Source organism: Moschus berezovskii, chromosome 6, assembly GCF_049115385.1.
Source record: "Moschus berezovskii isolate FMDL1 chromosome 6, NW_MosBer_1.0, whole genome shotgun sequence".
Lineage (NCBI taxonomy): Eukaryota > Metazoa > Chordata > Mammalia > Artiodactyla > Moschidae > Moschus > Moschus berezovskii.
The window spans coordinates 58,901,314-58,917,331 of record NC_142465.1 but is presented as its reverse complement, the minus strand read 5'-3'; the positions used below and the strand labels follow the sequence as shown (position 1 = coordinate 58,917,331).

General features: G+C 38.2%; 1 pseudogene; it reads right to left on the bottom strand.

Moving 5' to 3' along the window:
* LOC129536041 (A-kinase-interacting protein 1-like) overlaps positions 1–15,798 on the bottom strand; it is a 65,401-nt pseudogene extending 49,603 nt beyond the window's left edge.
* Positions 15,799–16,018: the final 220 nt, after the last annotated feature.

Genomic DNA, 16,018 nt, shown 5'->3' with positions numbered 1-16,018 from the left:
CACTCCCAAAAAATAGACTGTGGAGCCACCAGATCAGCACAAGTTAGTTAATCTGCCTGATAGTCTCCTAGTCGTCCTTCAAAAGAAGGTAACTTTGCAATAAGCAACCCACTTTTTTGCATAGTGTAACTTCATTGTTCCTGCTCCCTTCTGCATATAAAAGTCTTTCACTTTGTACAGCTCCTCAGAGTTCCTTTCTCTTTGTCTGCTGGAATGTGCTCCAATTCATGAATCATCGAATAAAGCCAATAAAATCTCTAAAATTTACTCAGTTGACTTTTTTTTAGCAGGGTCAAAGAGGAAAATTTTATCTTCCAAGGAATCAGCCTCTATCTTTTCCTACCTTCATTATTCCTAATTAAGGAAAGAATTCCTTATTTAAGTGGTTTCTGCTCCTCTTTAAATGCACTTATTTCCCATGCTTCCATCCTCAAGCCTCTTTTGTCTCTCTCTGTCTTCTGTGTTAACCTCATCCTTTCCAGTGATTAAAATTACTTACATATCATTGATTTCCCAAACACAGTCCTTATTTCTTTCTGTTGTACTACTTTTCTGCTGGAAATTCCCACCCAATGCCTCAATTTCCATTTCCAAAAAGGAATGCATAACTTTTTTTTAAAAGTCAGAATTAATGCCTTCTTTTGACAAATAGCAAGACTATCCATGCAGTAATCCAATTAGAAATTTTTAAAATTTCCTTAGCTCTTTATTTTCCTTTAGCAACATTTTCAGCCTTCTCATCATGTGCATCAGAGAAGGCAATGGCAAGCCACTCCAGTACTATAGACTGGAAAATCCCATGGATGGAGGAGCCTGGTAGGCTGCAGTCCGTGGGGTCGCTAAGGGTCGGGGACACGACTGAGCGACTTCACTTTCACTTTTCACTTTCCACTTTCACACATTGGAGAAGGAAATGGCAACCCACTCCAGTGTTCTTGCCTGGAGAATCCCAGGGATGGGGGAGCCTGGTGGGCTTCCGTCTATGGGGTCACACAGAGTCGGACACGACTGAGGTGACTTAGCAGCAGCAGCAGCAGCATCATGTGCATACCCAAAGATCATCATCTTTATCACCATCATTGACACCATTGTCATCCATCTCCAAACAATTCTGGTCTCTATAATGCTGCCAAATTTCGCTTATTAAAAGCAAGCCTGAATACATAATTCAGTTGCCCACTTAACAGTCTCTACTACTCCATAATTCTTCCACTTGACACTTAGAAAATTTTTAATACAACATATATAAATCTAGCTTTATATCTAATTTTATTCTTTGTTTACATGCTTATATCCATCAAACTGCAAATTCTTCAAGAGCCAATCATAGGCTTCAATCTTTAGAGTAATCAATATTGAATGCAATAAATACTTATGGAATAAATGCTGCTCACTATGAATTCAGCATGCTTAAAAGCAGGAATTATTAACCAAAGGTCCTTGGATCTCCATGGGATACGGGAATATAATTTATGAGTCATCAAACTTGGATCAAAAGATATATACCAATTTTTTTTAATATATACTTAATTTTCACTAACCTCTGATGAAAGTGAGCATTGTCTCCAAACCAAACTACAGTAGTAACTACAACTTCAACAGAGATTTACTCATATCAGCTATATTATTGTAGATATATTAAAATATCTTTAAGACCATAATGACTTTGGAATTTGAAAATTATTAGATCCAAGATTTACCATCCTTTGTAATATGTTAACAAACACATGTGCATATATTAATGTATACTGATTTTAAAGATTTTGGTGAATGTTTTCTATAACATTTTCCTTGATAACCCCATTTAATTTTATTTATTTAATTAATTAAATCATTTATTTAATTTTACTTAATATAAACCTGAGACAACAGGGCTCCATGGGCTTCAACAGATACCCAAATGGTTAATGACACCAAAAATGTTAGGAAACCTTGTTTTAAAATAAAGTGAATATAACACACCACTAAAGGATTTATTTTAATTCTTCTATTAGATAAGCAGTTCATATACTAGAAATCACTAAAGGTGAATCAGCAAATCAGTTGAGAAAAAACAAACAAAACAGAAAAAAAACTCAAAAGACTGTGTGAAGGCCAACAGCACAGCAGAGAGGAACAGAATTAATATCAAAGGCTGAACAAGGAGACAAATAGTCATGAATAAAAAGAATGTTAAAATATACAACTTAAAATATAAGAATATAAGTAAGGAATGAAAATTCCTGTGTAATGAAAACAATTAGACATTGAGCTATTTGCTTAGAATAGCTAAGTCTGCTGGAAAATGCAAAAGACAGAAGTATTACAACAGATAGTGGCTTACCAAGATGAAAATACAAACAGTTTTGAAGCACTTACGAAGAATACAGGTGAAGACCAAGAAAAAAAAGTGAAAAGCAAAATAAGACAAAACAAGTAAACATAGATATAATCTGTAAGTTAGTGAACTGTGATCAATTCCATACGGAAAAGAAACTGGTTGCCAAAAACCTAGTTATAATTATATATACAGGAATATCATGTTTTACTGTGCTTTGCAAATATTGAGGTTTTGACTATTTTAAGCTTTATGGAAACCTTGAATTAAGCAAGTGTATCAACACCATTTTTCTAACAGTATTTGCTATTTTGTGTCTCTGTGTCACATTTTGGCAGGTCTTTCAATATTTAAACTTTTTCATTATTATTATATTTGTTATGGTGATCAGTGATCTTTGCTATTACAAATGTTTTAGGAGGTCACAAGCTGCCCACATAAGATGGCAAAAATCAGTAAATGTGAGTGCTCTCACTGATCCTTAAACCAGCTGTTCCCTTATCTCTCTCACTCTCTTCAGTCCTCGCTGTTCCCTGAGACACAGTAACACTGAAATTAGGCCAATTAATAGCCTTACAATGCCTCTAAGTATTCATGGGAAATGAATACCCTCATGTCTCTCACATTAACTCTAAAGCTAGAAACTATTAAGCTTATTGAGGAAGGCATGTTGAAAGCTGAGACAGGCTGAAAGTTGGACCTCTTGTGCCAAATAGCCAAGTTGTGAATACAAAGGAAAAGTTCTTAAAGGAAATTTAAAATGCCCCCACTGAACATACAAATGATAAGAAAGCAAAGTAACCTTATTGCTATATGGAGAAAGTTTAAGTGGTCTGGATAGAAGATTAAACACTTCAAACCATTTTATTAAACCAAAACCTTACTCAGAGCAAGGCCTTAACTCTTCCATTCTATGAAGGTTGAGAAAAGTAAGGAAGCTGCAAAAAAAAAAAAGTATAAAGCTAACAGAGCTTTGTTCATGAGGTTTGAGGAAAGACACCTGTTTCATAACATAAAAGTGCAAGGTGAAACAGCAGATAACCATGTAGAAGCTGCTGCAAGTTATCCAGGATATCTAGCTCAGCTAAGTAATGAAAACAGCCACACTAACCAACATAGTTTCAATGTACACAAAAGAGACTTACATTGGAAGACAGATGCCATGTATGATTTTCATAGCAATAGAGAAGTAAGTGCCTGGCTTTAAAGCTTCAAAGGACAGATTGACACTTTTGTTAGGGGCTAATGCAATTGGTGACTTGAAGTTGAAGCCAATGCTCACTTACCATTCTGGAAGTCCTTGGTTCCTTGAGAATTACGCTAAATCTACTCTGTGTTCTATAAATGGAACAACAAAGCCTGGATAAGAGCCCATCTGTTTATGACAGGATTTGCTGAATATTTTAAGCCCACTGTTGAGACACACTGCTCAGAAGAAAAAAAAAGTTTCTAAATATTTCTGCTCACTGACAACACACCTGGTCATCCAAGAACTCTGATGGAGATGTACAATGAGATAAGCATTGTTTCCACGGCTGTTAGCACAACATTCGTTCTGCAGTGCACGGGCCAAGGGATAATTTCAACTTTCAAGTAATATTATTCAAGAAATACATTTTGTAAGGCTATAAAAAACATAGATAGTAATTCTTTTGATAGATCTGGGCAAAATTAATTGAAAACCTTCAGGAAAGGATGCAGCATTTTGGACACTATTAAAGACCTTAATGATTCATGGGAAGAGGTCAAAATATCAACATTAACAAGAGTTTGGGAGAAGTTGATTTCAACTCTCATGGATGTCTTTGAGCAGCTCAAGGCTTCAGCAGAGGAAGTAACTGCATATGTAATGGAAACAGCTAAAGAACTAGGATTAGAAGTGGAACCTGAAGATGGACTGAATTGTTGCAATTTTATGATAAAATGAACAGATGAGGAATTGCTTATTATGGATGAAAAAGGAAAGTGGTTTCTTAAGACGTAAACTACTCCTGTATGGATGTGAGAGTTGGACTATAAAGAAAGCTGATCACTGAAGAATTGATGCTTTTGAACTGTGGTGTTGGAGAAGACTCTTGAGAGTCCCTTGGACTGCAAGGAGATCCAACCAGTCCATCCTAAAGCAGATCAGTCCTGGATGTTCATTGGAAGGACTTATGCTGAAGCGGAAACTCCAATTCTTTGGCCACCTGATGCGAAGAGCTGACTCATTTGAAAAGACCCTGATGCTGGGAAAGATTGATGGCAGGAGGAGAAGGGGATGATAGAAGATGAGACGGTTGGATGGCATCACCGACTCAATGAGCAGTCTCACTGAGCAGGTTCCAGGAGTTGGTGTTGAACAGGGAAGCCTGGCATGCTGCAGTCCATGGGGTTGCAAAGGTTGGATATGACTGAGTGACTAAACTGAACTGTACTGATCCCATCCTTCAGCAATCACCACCCAGATCATCAGTCAGACAGTCAGTTCAGTCGCTCAATCGTGTCTGACTCTTTGCGACCCCATGAATCATAGCACGCCAGGCCTCCCTGTCCATCACCAACTCCCGGAGTTCACTCAAACTCATGTCCACCAAGTCGGTGATGCCATCCAGCCATCTCATTCTCTGTCGTACCCTTCTCCTCTAACCCCCAATCCCTCCCAGCATCAGAGTCTTTTCCAGTGAGTCAACTCATTGCATGACGTGGCCGAAGTATTGGAGTTTCAGCTTTAACATCAGTCCTTCCAATGAACACCCAGGACTGATCTCCTTCAGAATGGGCTGATTGGATCTCCTTGCAGTCCAAGGGACTCTCAAGAGTCTTCTCCAGCACCACAGTTCAAAAGCATCAATTCTTCGGCGATCAGCTTTCTTCACCGTCCAACTCTCACATCCATACATGACCATGGGAAAAATCATAGCCTTGACTAGATGGACCTTGGTTGGCAAAGTAATGTCTCTGCTTTTTAACATGCTATCTAGGTTGGTCATAACTTTCCTTCCAAGGAGTAAGCATCTTTTAATTTCATGACTGCAATCAGCATCTGCAGTGATTTTGGAGCCCAGAAAAATAAAATCTAATACTGTTTCCACTGTTTCCCCATCTATTTCCTGTGAAGTGATGGGACCAGATGCCATGATTTTTGTTTTCTGAATGTTGAGCTTCAAGCCAACCTTTTCACTCTCCTCTTTCACTTTCTTCAAGAGGCTTTTTAATTCTTCTTCTCTTTCTGCCATAAGGGTGGTGTCATCTGCATATCTGAGGTTATCGATATTTCTCCCAGCAATCTTGATTCCAGCTTGTGCTTCTTCCAGCCCAGCATTCCTCATGATGTACTCTGCATATAAGTTAAATAAGCAGGGTGACAATATACAGCCTTGACATACTCCTTTTCCTATTTGGAACCAGTCTGTTGTTCCATCATCAGTAGTCATCAATGTTGAGGTGAGACCACACCAGGAAAGATTATGACCCACTGAAGACTCAAATTATTGTTAGCATTTTGTAGCAATGAAATAAATTCTAATTAAGGTACAAAAGTCCTTATAGTCAAAGATATGGTTTTTCCAATAGTCATGTATGGATGTGAGAGTTGGACCATAAAGGATATGTACCAAAGAATTGATGCTTTTGAACTGTGGTGTTGGAGAAGACTCTTGAGAGTCCTTTGGACAGCAAGGAGATCCAACCAGTCTATCCTAAAGGAAATAAGTCCTGAATATTCATTGGAAGAACTCCAATACTTAGAACCTGATATGAAGAACCAACTCATTGGAAAAGTCCCTGATGTTTCAAAAGATGGAAGAGAAAAGGAGAAGGGGGTAGCAGAGTATGACATGGTTGGATGGCATCACCAACCCAGTGGACATGAGTTTGAGCAAAGTCCGGGAGATAGTGAAGGACATGTGTTACAGTACATGAGGTCCCAGAGAGTTGGCCACAACTAAGTGACTGAAGAACAACATAACTGTAAAATCAAAAGGGATTTGATTTAGGTCATACCTGAATGGCCTATTGGCTTTCCCTACTTCAATTTAAGCCTGAGTTTTGCAATAAGGAGCTGGTGAAAGAGGAGAGTGAAAATGCTGGCTTAAAACTCAACATTCAAAAAACTATTTCTGGCATAAAGACAGAAATATAGATCAATGGAACAAAATAGAAAGCCCAGAGATAAATTCACACACCTATGGACACCTTATCTTTGACAAAGGAGGCAAGAATATTCAATGGAGAAAAGACAATCTCTTTAACAAGTGTTGCTGGGAAAACTGGTCATTTGTAAAAGAATGAAACTAGAACAATCCTTAACACCATACACAAAAATAAACTCAAAATGGATTAAAGATCTAAATGTAAGACCAGAAACTATAAAACTCCTAGAGGAGAACATAGGCAAAACACTCTCCGACATAAATCACAGCAGGATCCTCCATGACCCACCTCCCAGAATACTGGAAATAAAAGCAAAAATAAACAAATGGGACCTAATTGAAATCAAAAGCTTCTGCACAGCAAAGGAAACTATAAGCAAGGTGAAAAGACAGCCTTTAGAATGGGAGAAAATAATAGCAAATGAAGCAACTGACAAAGGATTAATCTCAAAAATATACAAGCAACTCCTGCAGCTCAATTCCAGAAAAATAAACAACCCAATCAAAAAATGGGGAAAAAAACTAAACAGACATTTCTCCAAAGAAGACATAAAGATGGCTAACAAACATATGAAAAGATGCTCAACATCCCTCATAATCAGAGAAATGCAAATCAAAACCACAATGAGGTAACATTTCACGCCAGTCAGAATGGCTACTTTCCAAAAGTCTACAAACAATAAATGCTGGAGAGGGTGTGGAGAAAAGGGAACCCTCTTACACTGTTGGTGGGAATGCAAACTAGTACAGCTACTATGAAGAACAGTGTGGAGATTCCTTAAAAAACTGGAAATAGAACTGCCATATGACCCAGCAATCCCACTGCTGGGCGTACACACTGAGGAAACTAGAATTGAAAGAGACACATGTACTCCAATGTTCATCGCTGCACTGTTTATAATAGCCAGGACATGGAAGCAACCTAGATGTCCATCAGCAGACAAATGGATAAGAAAGCTGTGGTACATATACACAATGGAGTATTCCTCAGCAATTAAAAAGAACACATTTTAATTAGTTCTAATGAGGTGGATGAAACTGGAGCCCATTATACAGAGTGAAATAAGTCAGAAAGAAAAACTCCAATACAGTACACTAACACATATAAATGGAATTTAGAAAGACGGTAACAATAACCCTGTATAGGAGACAATTAATCTTCGATTGTATAGGCATAAAGTTGTTTCTATTATTTATATTCTTAATGTTTCTATGAATAATTCCCATTTTGAATATTGTTTATTTGTAGGATTTTTCTTGTTGATTATTGTTACCTGATGTTTCCCTTTTTAGAGAAGCTTTTTAAGGCAGCTTTGACTCTGTTGAACCTCTCAATTTTATTTTTATTGCATTAATACCTGATATGTATTAGGTGCTTTCTTTTCTTTATGATTATTCTGCTCATCTTGCTAACTTCTTAAACTGGCTGTATACTTGTATACTCATTGCTTTTCCTTTTTATGTAAAGTTTACTACATTTAAGGCCTCAGTGGATAATGTTTTCCATATCCCGTAGGTTTTAAGACTTTGTATTTTTATTATCTTTCTTTAACGGTGTTGTTTTTAAATGCCATGTACTCAGTGAGTGATATAAACACAATGTAAATTTCAGTTTTCTAATGAAAAATTAAACAAAAAACAAAAAACTAAGATCTTGGCATCCAGTCCCATCACTTAATGGCAAATAGATGGGGGAAAAGTGGAAACAGTGGCAGACTTTCTTGGGCTCCAAAATCACTGCAGACTCTGACTGCAGCCATGAAATTTAAAGACACTTGCTCCTTAAAAGGAAAGCTATGACAAACTTAGACAATGTATTTAAAAGTAGAAACAGTTTCCACTTTGCCAACAACGGTCTGTACAGTCAAAGCTATGTTTTCTTCAGTAGCCATGTATGGATGATTCAGTTGGACCATAAAGAAAGCTGCACACTGAAGAATCGATGCTTTTGAACTGTGGTGTTGTAGAAGACTCTTGAGAGACCCTTGGACAGCAAGGAGATCAATCCTAAACATTCATTGGAAGAACTGATGCTGAAGATGAAACTCCAATACTTTGGGCACCTGATGCAAAGAGTCAACTTATTGGAAAAGACCCTGATGCTGGGAAAGATTGAGGGCAAAAGGAGGCAGCAGAGGATAAGATGGTTGGATGGCATCACCAACCCAATGGACATGAGTTTGAGCAAACTTCTGGAGATAGTGAAGAACAGAGAAGCCCAGTGAGCTGCAGATCATGGAGTTGCACAGTCAGACACAGCTTCCATTCCGTTCCGTCGCTCAGTCGTGTCTGACTCTTTGCAACCCCGTGGACTGTAGCCTACCAGGCTTCTCCGTCCATGGGATTCTCCAGGCAAGAATACTGGAGTGGGTTACCGTTTCCTTCTCCAGGGGATCTTCCCGACCCAGGGATCGAACCCAGATCTCCCGCATTGGAGGCAGACGCTTTAACCTCTGAGCCACCAGGGAAGCCCAGACACAGCTTAGTGACTGAATATCAACAACACATGGAGCGTAGACCTGAGGAGGGTAAGTGTAGAAGTGGGGAGATCAGCCAGGGGTCTTGAGTTGACATGATGTAGGAAAAATATGAACCAGAGCAAATTCCACTGAGGACAGAGAAAGTGTGTAGATTAAAGAGTAAATATGGAGGTTCAACAAGGAGCAGATGTCAGAGAAGACTTAATTATTTGTGGTTTATAGAACTGAACGTATAGTATTACCATTTGAAGAAATACAGAACCTTGAAAGAGACACAGAGGCTAACAAGTATAGGATTTGTTCTGAACACGGGAAGTTGGAAGTGCATTTGTAATATTTACATGGACATATCAGGTCAATTGTTGAATATATAGCCTTAAAATAAATTGGGAAATCACTGGCATAAATAAAGTTGCAGATATTAGTAAGTTTACTGAAGAAGAGTATATACTATATAACGTGAAAAGATGGGCTAGGGCCAAGCTATGAGCAACTCCAACATCTAATTGTAGAAGATGATCCTACAAGAAGACTGAAAATATCTGGCAACAAAGCTGAAGGAAAAACAAGAGAGGGCAATATAATGGAAGCCAGTAGAAGACAGTTTCAAGGAGAGAGTTTACAGGTGTCACATTCTAGTGAGTTCTCAAAACGACTGAATTATATCCACTGGAGTTAGAAAACAAAGGTTATCAACATTTGCTTCAGGAAAGGGGAAGTGGAAAAAAAAAAAAAAAGGAAAGGGGAAGTGATAAGCAGTGCACCCATCATCAAGGAATAATTAGAGGGAGTGAACAGGGGTGGGACAAATAACTTCTGCAAAGATTTGCATTGCAAAAACGTTTAAGCACTGTGCAGAGAAAAGTAGGATCTAATGAGTATTTATTTTCCTTTGGTTCTTTTAAATGGTAGAGTTTAAGGCAAGTTTAGATGCTGCTGGGAAAAGTTCTATTAACAAGTGGTTTATTGAATGAGCAAAATGTGATGGGACAAACTATTCATTATTTCATATTTCTCTTTTAAAATACAACATGTCAGATTTAACTCTCCCTGTTAAGGACATCTCACTCAGGAAGATCTCTCAACTTAACCACCACCCCCACGAAGTAAGAAGTCTGATTCTCTCTTACATTAAACATCCAACTCAGTCAAGTTATCATCTGTTCTCTTCCTTCAAGTTAGGCCTATCTTTTTTTCCTGGGGACCTGGTCTGACAAAGATGTAATTTATCTGGTTTTCCTTCACTTACTTTTCTGTTGTTTGCACTGCCAGGATCAGAGCAGTGATGGGAGGAAAGTAAACAAAAATTTTATTTGATTAGTGCTGTTTAATCCGGCCCTGTGTGAACTGTTTTCTGATGTGGGCAAATGCAAAGCAGACTTCTTGCTACATTTCTTCAGCTTCCATCTCCTGGAGGCATGTCAAAGCGTTTCTTAAGTGTGATCCCTTTGATACGACTCAAGCCCAAGTGCATTCCCTGGCACCTGATTGACTTGTGATGACTTGTGAGGAATCCTATGTATCTCTGGTTTACTGAATGGTGGATGTACAGCTTCAGAAATTAGCACTCTTTCTTTCTCTTCCGGGCAGAAAGTTGTCTCAATTACTTCACCAGCTCCAGTTCCAGACATTTACAGGCAGGAAGTAAGTATGTGTTTCTTTGTTTCTATGTTTACATTCAATTCAAAATATTTGATAATCCATGGGGCCCAGCCCTCCCAAAAATACTCCCCCAAACTATTGTAGTGTACAATTAAAAGATCAGAAAAGGGAAAACAAGTGTCCTCTACATTTACAAATTTTTCTATTAGCAAACCTGTATTTAAGTTTGTAGTGTTTCCTTTAGGCTATGTCACTGTCCATTTTGTCATTTTGCAGTGAGTTCTTCATAGATGTATCTAGTTATTTTTTTTCCAGAATTCTGATACTACTAGAACATTGGATCACATCATGTTAATAAAACCAGTCAAGAGGAGAGGTTGACTAGATAGCAGAAAGAGAGCACGATAGATATATTGGACTGACAAGAAAGTTCTAATTCCATGGAATGATTCACTTCAGAAAGCCAGGATCATTCATGAGGGATTAGACACAGATCTTCATTTGTTTTTTAAAAATGTGGATTGCATTCTACTGGTATCACAAGGCTTTTGAATATAAGACCTGTAAATTGAAAGATTCAAATCTATTCTTTAAAACAAAAATAAACAGGGAAGGAGGATTATGTGGGTGGAGTGAGAGTGAATTAAGGGAATAATTCAAAGGAAGCAGAGAATGGTTATCCTTAATAAAGCAAAGACAGATGGAAAAGAGAAAAGAAGGTAGATTCCGGAGAGATCATGGAGTTAGAAATGCCAGGTCCTAATGACTAGAGGAATAAGAGTAAAGAAATAGTCTTAGCTAAAGGCAGTGGTAGGGATAGGGAACTTCAGAGTGAGTTCTGTGAATCATCTGAATGTTAAACATTATTTAATCGATACTGGAATAGAGTAAGCTTTACTATGTTGTATAAGTTTCTGCTGTACAGCAAAGTGAATCAAGTTATATGTATACATATATTTGTTCATTTTAAGATCCCTTTTCCACCTAGGTCACCACATGGCACAATAGTTTCCTGTGCTATACGGTAAGTTCTTGTTAGTTATCTATTTTATATATAATAGTGTATACATGTCAAATCTAATCTCCCAATTCATCCCACCTTGCCTTCCCCCTTTGGTAACCACAAATTTGTTCTCTACATCTGCGACTCTGTTGCTGCTTTGCAAGTAACTTCATCTATACCAGTTTTCTAGATTCCACCTATAACAAATATTCTATAATATTTATCTTTCTGACTTACCTCACTCTGCATGACAATGTCTAGGTCCATCCGTGTCACCACAAATGGCATTATTTCATTCCTTTTTTAAAATTATTTTTTCTTTTATTTTTAATTGGAGGATAATTGCTTTACAATCTTGTGTTAGTTTATGCCATAGAGTGCTAAGTCATGTCCGACTATTGAGATTCCATGAAGCATAGCCCACCAGGATCCTCTGTCCATGGAATTCTCCAGGCAAGAATACTGGAGTGGATTGCCATTTTCTTTTCCAGGGGAACTTCCCAAACCAGGAATTGAACCCAGGTCTCCTGCACTGCAGGCAGATGCTTTACCAACTGAGCTATGTGGGAAGCCCGTTTATGCCATACATCAACATAAATCAGCCACAGGTATGCATATGTCTTCTCCTTCTTGAACTCCCCTGCTACCTCCCATCTCAACCCTCCACGTTGTAACAGAGAACCAGGTTTGAACTCCCTACATCATACAGCAAATTCCAACTAGCTATTTGTTTTACCTGTGACAATGTATATGTTTCAGTGTTACTCTTTCAATTCCTCCCTCCCTCTCCTTTCCCCCCTGTGGACACAAGTCGGTTCGCAATGTCTGCATCTCTATTGCTGCTCTGCAAATAGGTAATCTGAACCATCTTTCTAGATTCCATATATGTTTATTAATACATTTCACTCATTTTTATGGCTACCATATGATCCAGCAATCCCACTCCCGGGCATATATCAAGAGAGAACCATAATTCGAAAGGATGCATGTACCCCAGTGTTTATTGTAGCACTATTTACAACAGAACGTATATGGAAGCAACCGAAATATCTATGGGCAGAGGAATGGATAAAGAAGATGTGATATATATAGACAATGGAATATTCCTTAGTCATAAAAAGGAACCAAATGTTATGAATTTAAACTGGCTTTGTCATATGCGAGCTATGAATTTAGCTGCAAATATTACCTTTCTGAGTCACAGAATCTTTAAAATTTAAATCACTTTCGTAGTGACTTGAAGGCTGTAAGTCCACACACACACAAATATATCTAATTCTTACCTCATTTTACTTTTCTCCATGTCAAAAGGCAATTTTCTTCCTGCTTTTAAAGGTCCTATTCAAAAGTTTTTTTTTTTTTTAAGCATATAGACAAATGGTAATTGTCAGGCATGATTCTACCTTGCTTTATAAATATTGGCTCTTCCAGTTTTCACAATGACCCTACAAAGCAATTGTTATCACCTATATATTGCAGATGAAGAAATCGAGCCTCTGAGATGCTCAAGATTATGCAGCTGATAAGTAACAGAGTTTAGATTTGAAGCCAGTGTGTTTATGCTTATAAATAGGACACTGAACTCTGCTACTTTTCTCTCCTATAAGAAGCCATTCTTGATTCTTTCACCCACAAAAAATTGCTCCAACCACTTTAGTCTGAATTGCTATACCGCTTAATCTGGACTCCTATGCTGGCAGTTTCTTTCTACCTTGAGTTATAGCTATTAATATAAATGTTCTAACTAGATTATCTACTAAATTCTCTGAGGTAAGGACCACTTTTCATTCATCTTTGTACCTATGGCCTAAAAGGAACACAGTATTACATAGTGTGTTGGGTAATATTACAAACCCTAGAATCAGACAGACTTGAGTAGAGTGGATATTACTGAGTTGCTGTGTGACTTGAACACAGTCCTAAGATTCACATCTTTCAGTTTCCTTACTTGCAAAATTGAGAAAACGTCTTTCTTTTGTTTATGAAGATTAGATAGATAATGCGTAGAAACATTTTAACATAGTTCTTGATACACAGTGAGCACCCATGAAATATCTATTGTTTCCATTTTTGTTGCACATAAAAACCTCAGCAGATTTTTATTGAATTCTGTTTTTGAGATTACATATGCAGCTGGCTGGTAAAAAAAAAGCACAGAAGATGCCTCCCCTATTTAAAGTCACAGGAGAAGTGTCTTAAAATATAATTGCAATCAAATATTTCTACTTTCAGGTATGTTGATTAGTCAACATTCAAGCTTTAACTTGTCAAGAACAGCTGGCAACTATTTTAGTTTATTCTTATGAGAATAAAAATTATGTTCATAAGATTATATCAGATAGGAAAGACACAGGGCAAGTTTTGTTTGAAAATTTACCCAGAATATTGCAGCATTTTCATCTGTAAAAGAAATAATAAATCAAAACTCAAGATTAAGGCTAATTATTTTGTAATTTAGAAAATGAAAACAAATATTAAGCATAATTGTTCAAATTAAATCAACTGGGACTGAGAATGAATGGGCTTATGAGCTGTTTATTGTTCTGAATGGCACCAAGAAAACCAGATGTTTTCTATGAAATAGTAGCTGATAATTACTTTCATCCAGCCCTGAATTACAGACTTTGTACATTGCCCTCTATGGGTTCTTATGTGGAAACACTTAATGAAGGATGTTATGACTCAATAAGGGAAATAGTACTGCGTACTTGAATTTCTTTTCTCGACTATGAAAAGGTAAAGGAACACATGATTTCCCTAATCTCCAAATAACACTCTCCTATTATATTTATTTCTGACTGACTGGGAAAATATTATATGCACTACAAATTGTTGCTATAATGGAATTGCAGACATTGAATGTCTGTATTTTTTCTTGAAAGGGCTTCCCAAAAGAAAAACTTTAGTATTACATTGGGTGGGGAAGAAGGGCATTGCCTTAAGTGAACCTGAATACTATTTAAAATGTCACACAGGTGGTTTCTCCCTAACTATTTCTAATCCTTCACTTTCATTGGAAGATTTTAACAGGACGAAAGACGAAACTGATGCCTTTGCAAAGGATAAAATGCTGAGGGTGGAGTAACACTAGAGATAGGGCAATCATTTCAAACATTATGCGGGTATAATCATGCAGGTATAGCTCGATGAAGTCTTGAATTAGGATCAGTTTCTATTAAATAAAAATAAACTTTTATTCTTTTTAATTTTTAGTTCAAGTCTAGTAGTAAACGTTTTTCATGTTAAATGGACTCGCTGTTTAATGAAGCAGTAAGCCATTTAAATCTAAAACTTATAGGAAGTAAGTAGGTGATATACTCAGAACCACTAGAGTTGAAACATAAACTCATTTGATTTCATGAGTCCTGAAGCCTCTAGGTGATTATTCAGTTCAAATGGGGAATCTCTGAGAACCTTAAAGCAATGAACTCTGAGAAAGAAAGAGCTAGCTTGACTGATTGCAAAAGGCAGAAGATAAAGCCCCAGAGCTAGGTAATATGGAAGCAGGATTAACACATCATGTCATGCAGCAGCAGAAATGCTGAGGATAAGATGTTCCAGAAAATGCAAGGGAGCCATTTCCTGAGGGTTTGCCCTGTTGTCGCTGAATTGGAATCAGCCTAAAATTTCAGGCATGATGGTGAAAGAGGATAAAGTATCAAGAGAAAGAATAAAGGTTGCAGATTTTATCAATAAGGCAGTCGAGTAAAAGGAACTTGAGCTCACCTGCTCTCATGAACTCACCAAAATCACAACCAAATTCTGAAAAACCATCAATAACAAAAGACTTGAACCTACCCAAAAGATATTCCATATCTAAAGGTATAGGGAACAAACCCAAGGAGACAGGAGGGGGTGCACTCGTGATATACTCCAATCCCTCACCAGCCAGGCGACTGACCCACACATTGGAGAACAATTTTATCGCAGAAGTTCTTCCACGAGTGAGAGTTCTGAGCCTCAGGTCCGTCTCCCCAGCATGGGGGTCTGACAGTGGGAGGAGGAGCCTCCCACCCCCACCCCCAGAGCATTTGCTCTGAAGGCCAGCAGGTCCTAAGTGCAGAAGCTCCACAGGGCTGAGGGAAGAAGAGATGCCACTCTTGGAACCTGCACACGAGGTCTCAGGGCAAAAGCAGTGACTTCCCAGGAGCCTGGGCCAGACCTACCTGCTGGTCTTGGAGGATCTCCTGGGGAAGCAGCAGGTGGCTGTGGCTCACTGTGGGGATGAGGACATGGTGGTGGAGGTCCTGGGGGAATATTCATCAGCTTGAGGTCTCCTGGAGGTCCCTATTTTGGCAACAAGGCCTAACCTCGCCCTGGAGAGGATACAGTTCTGGGATGCCTCAAGGCAAAGAACTCAGGACCCATCTACAGACTGGCTGCTGAAGACTAAAGAGCCCACAGCTGCCTCTGGACATGCCCCTAGACAGGACCCTGCCCATCAGAATATAATGAGACCCAGATTTAACCACCAGCTTCTCCC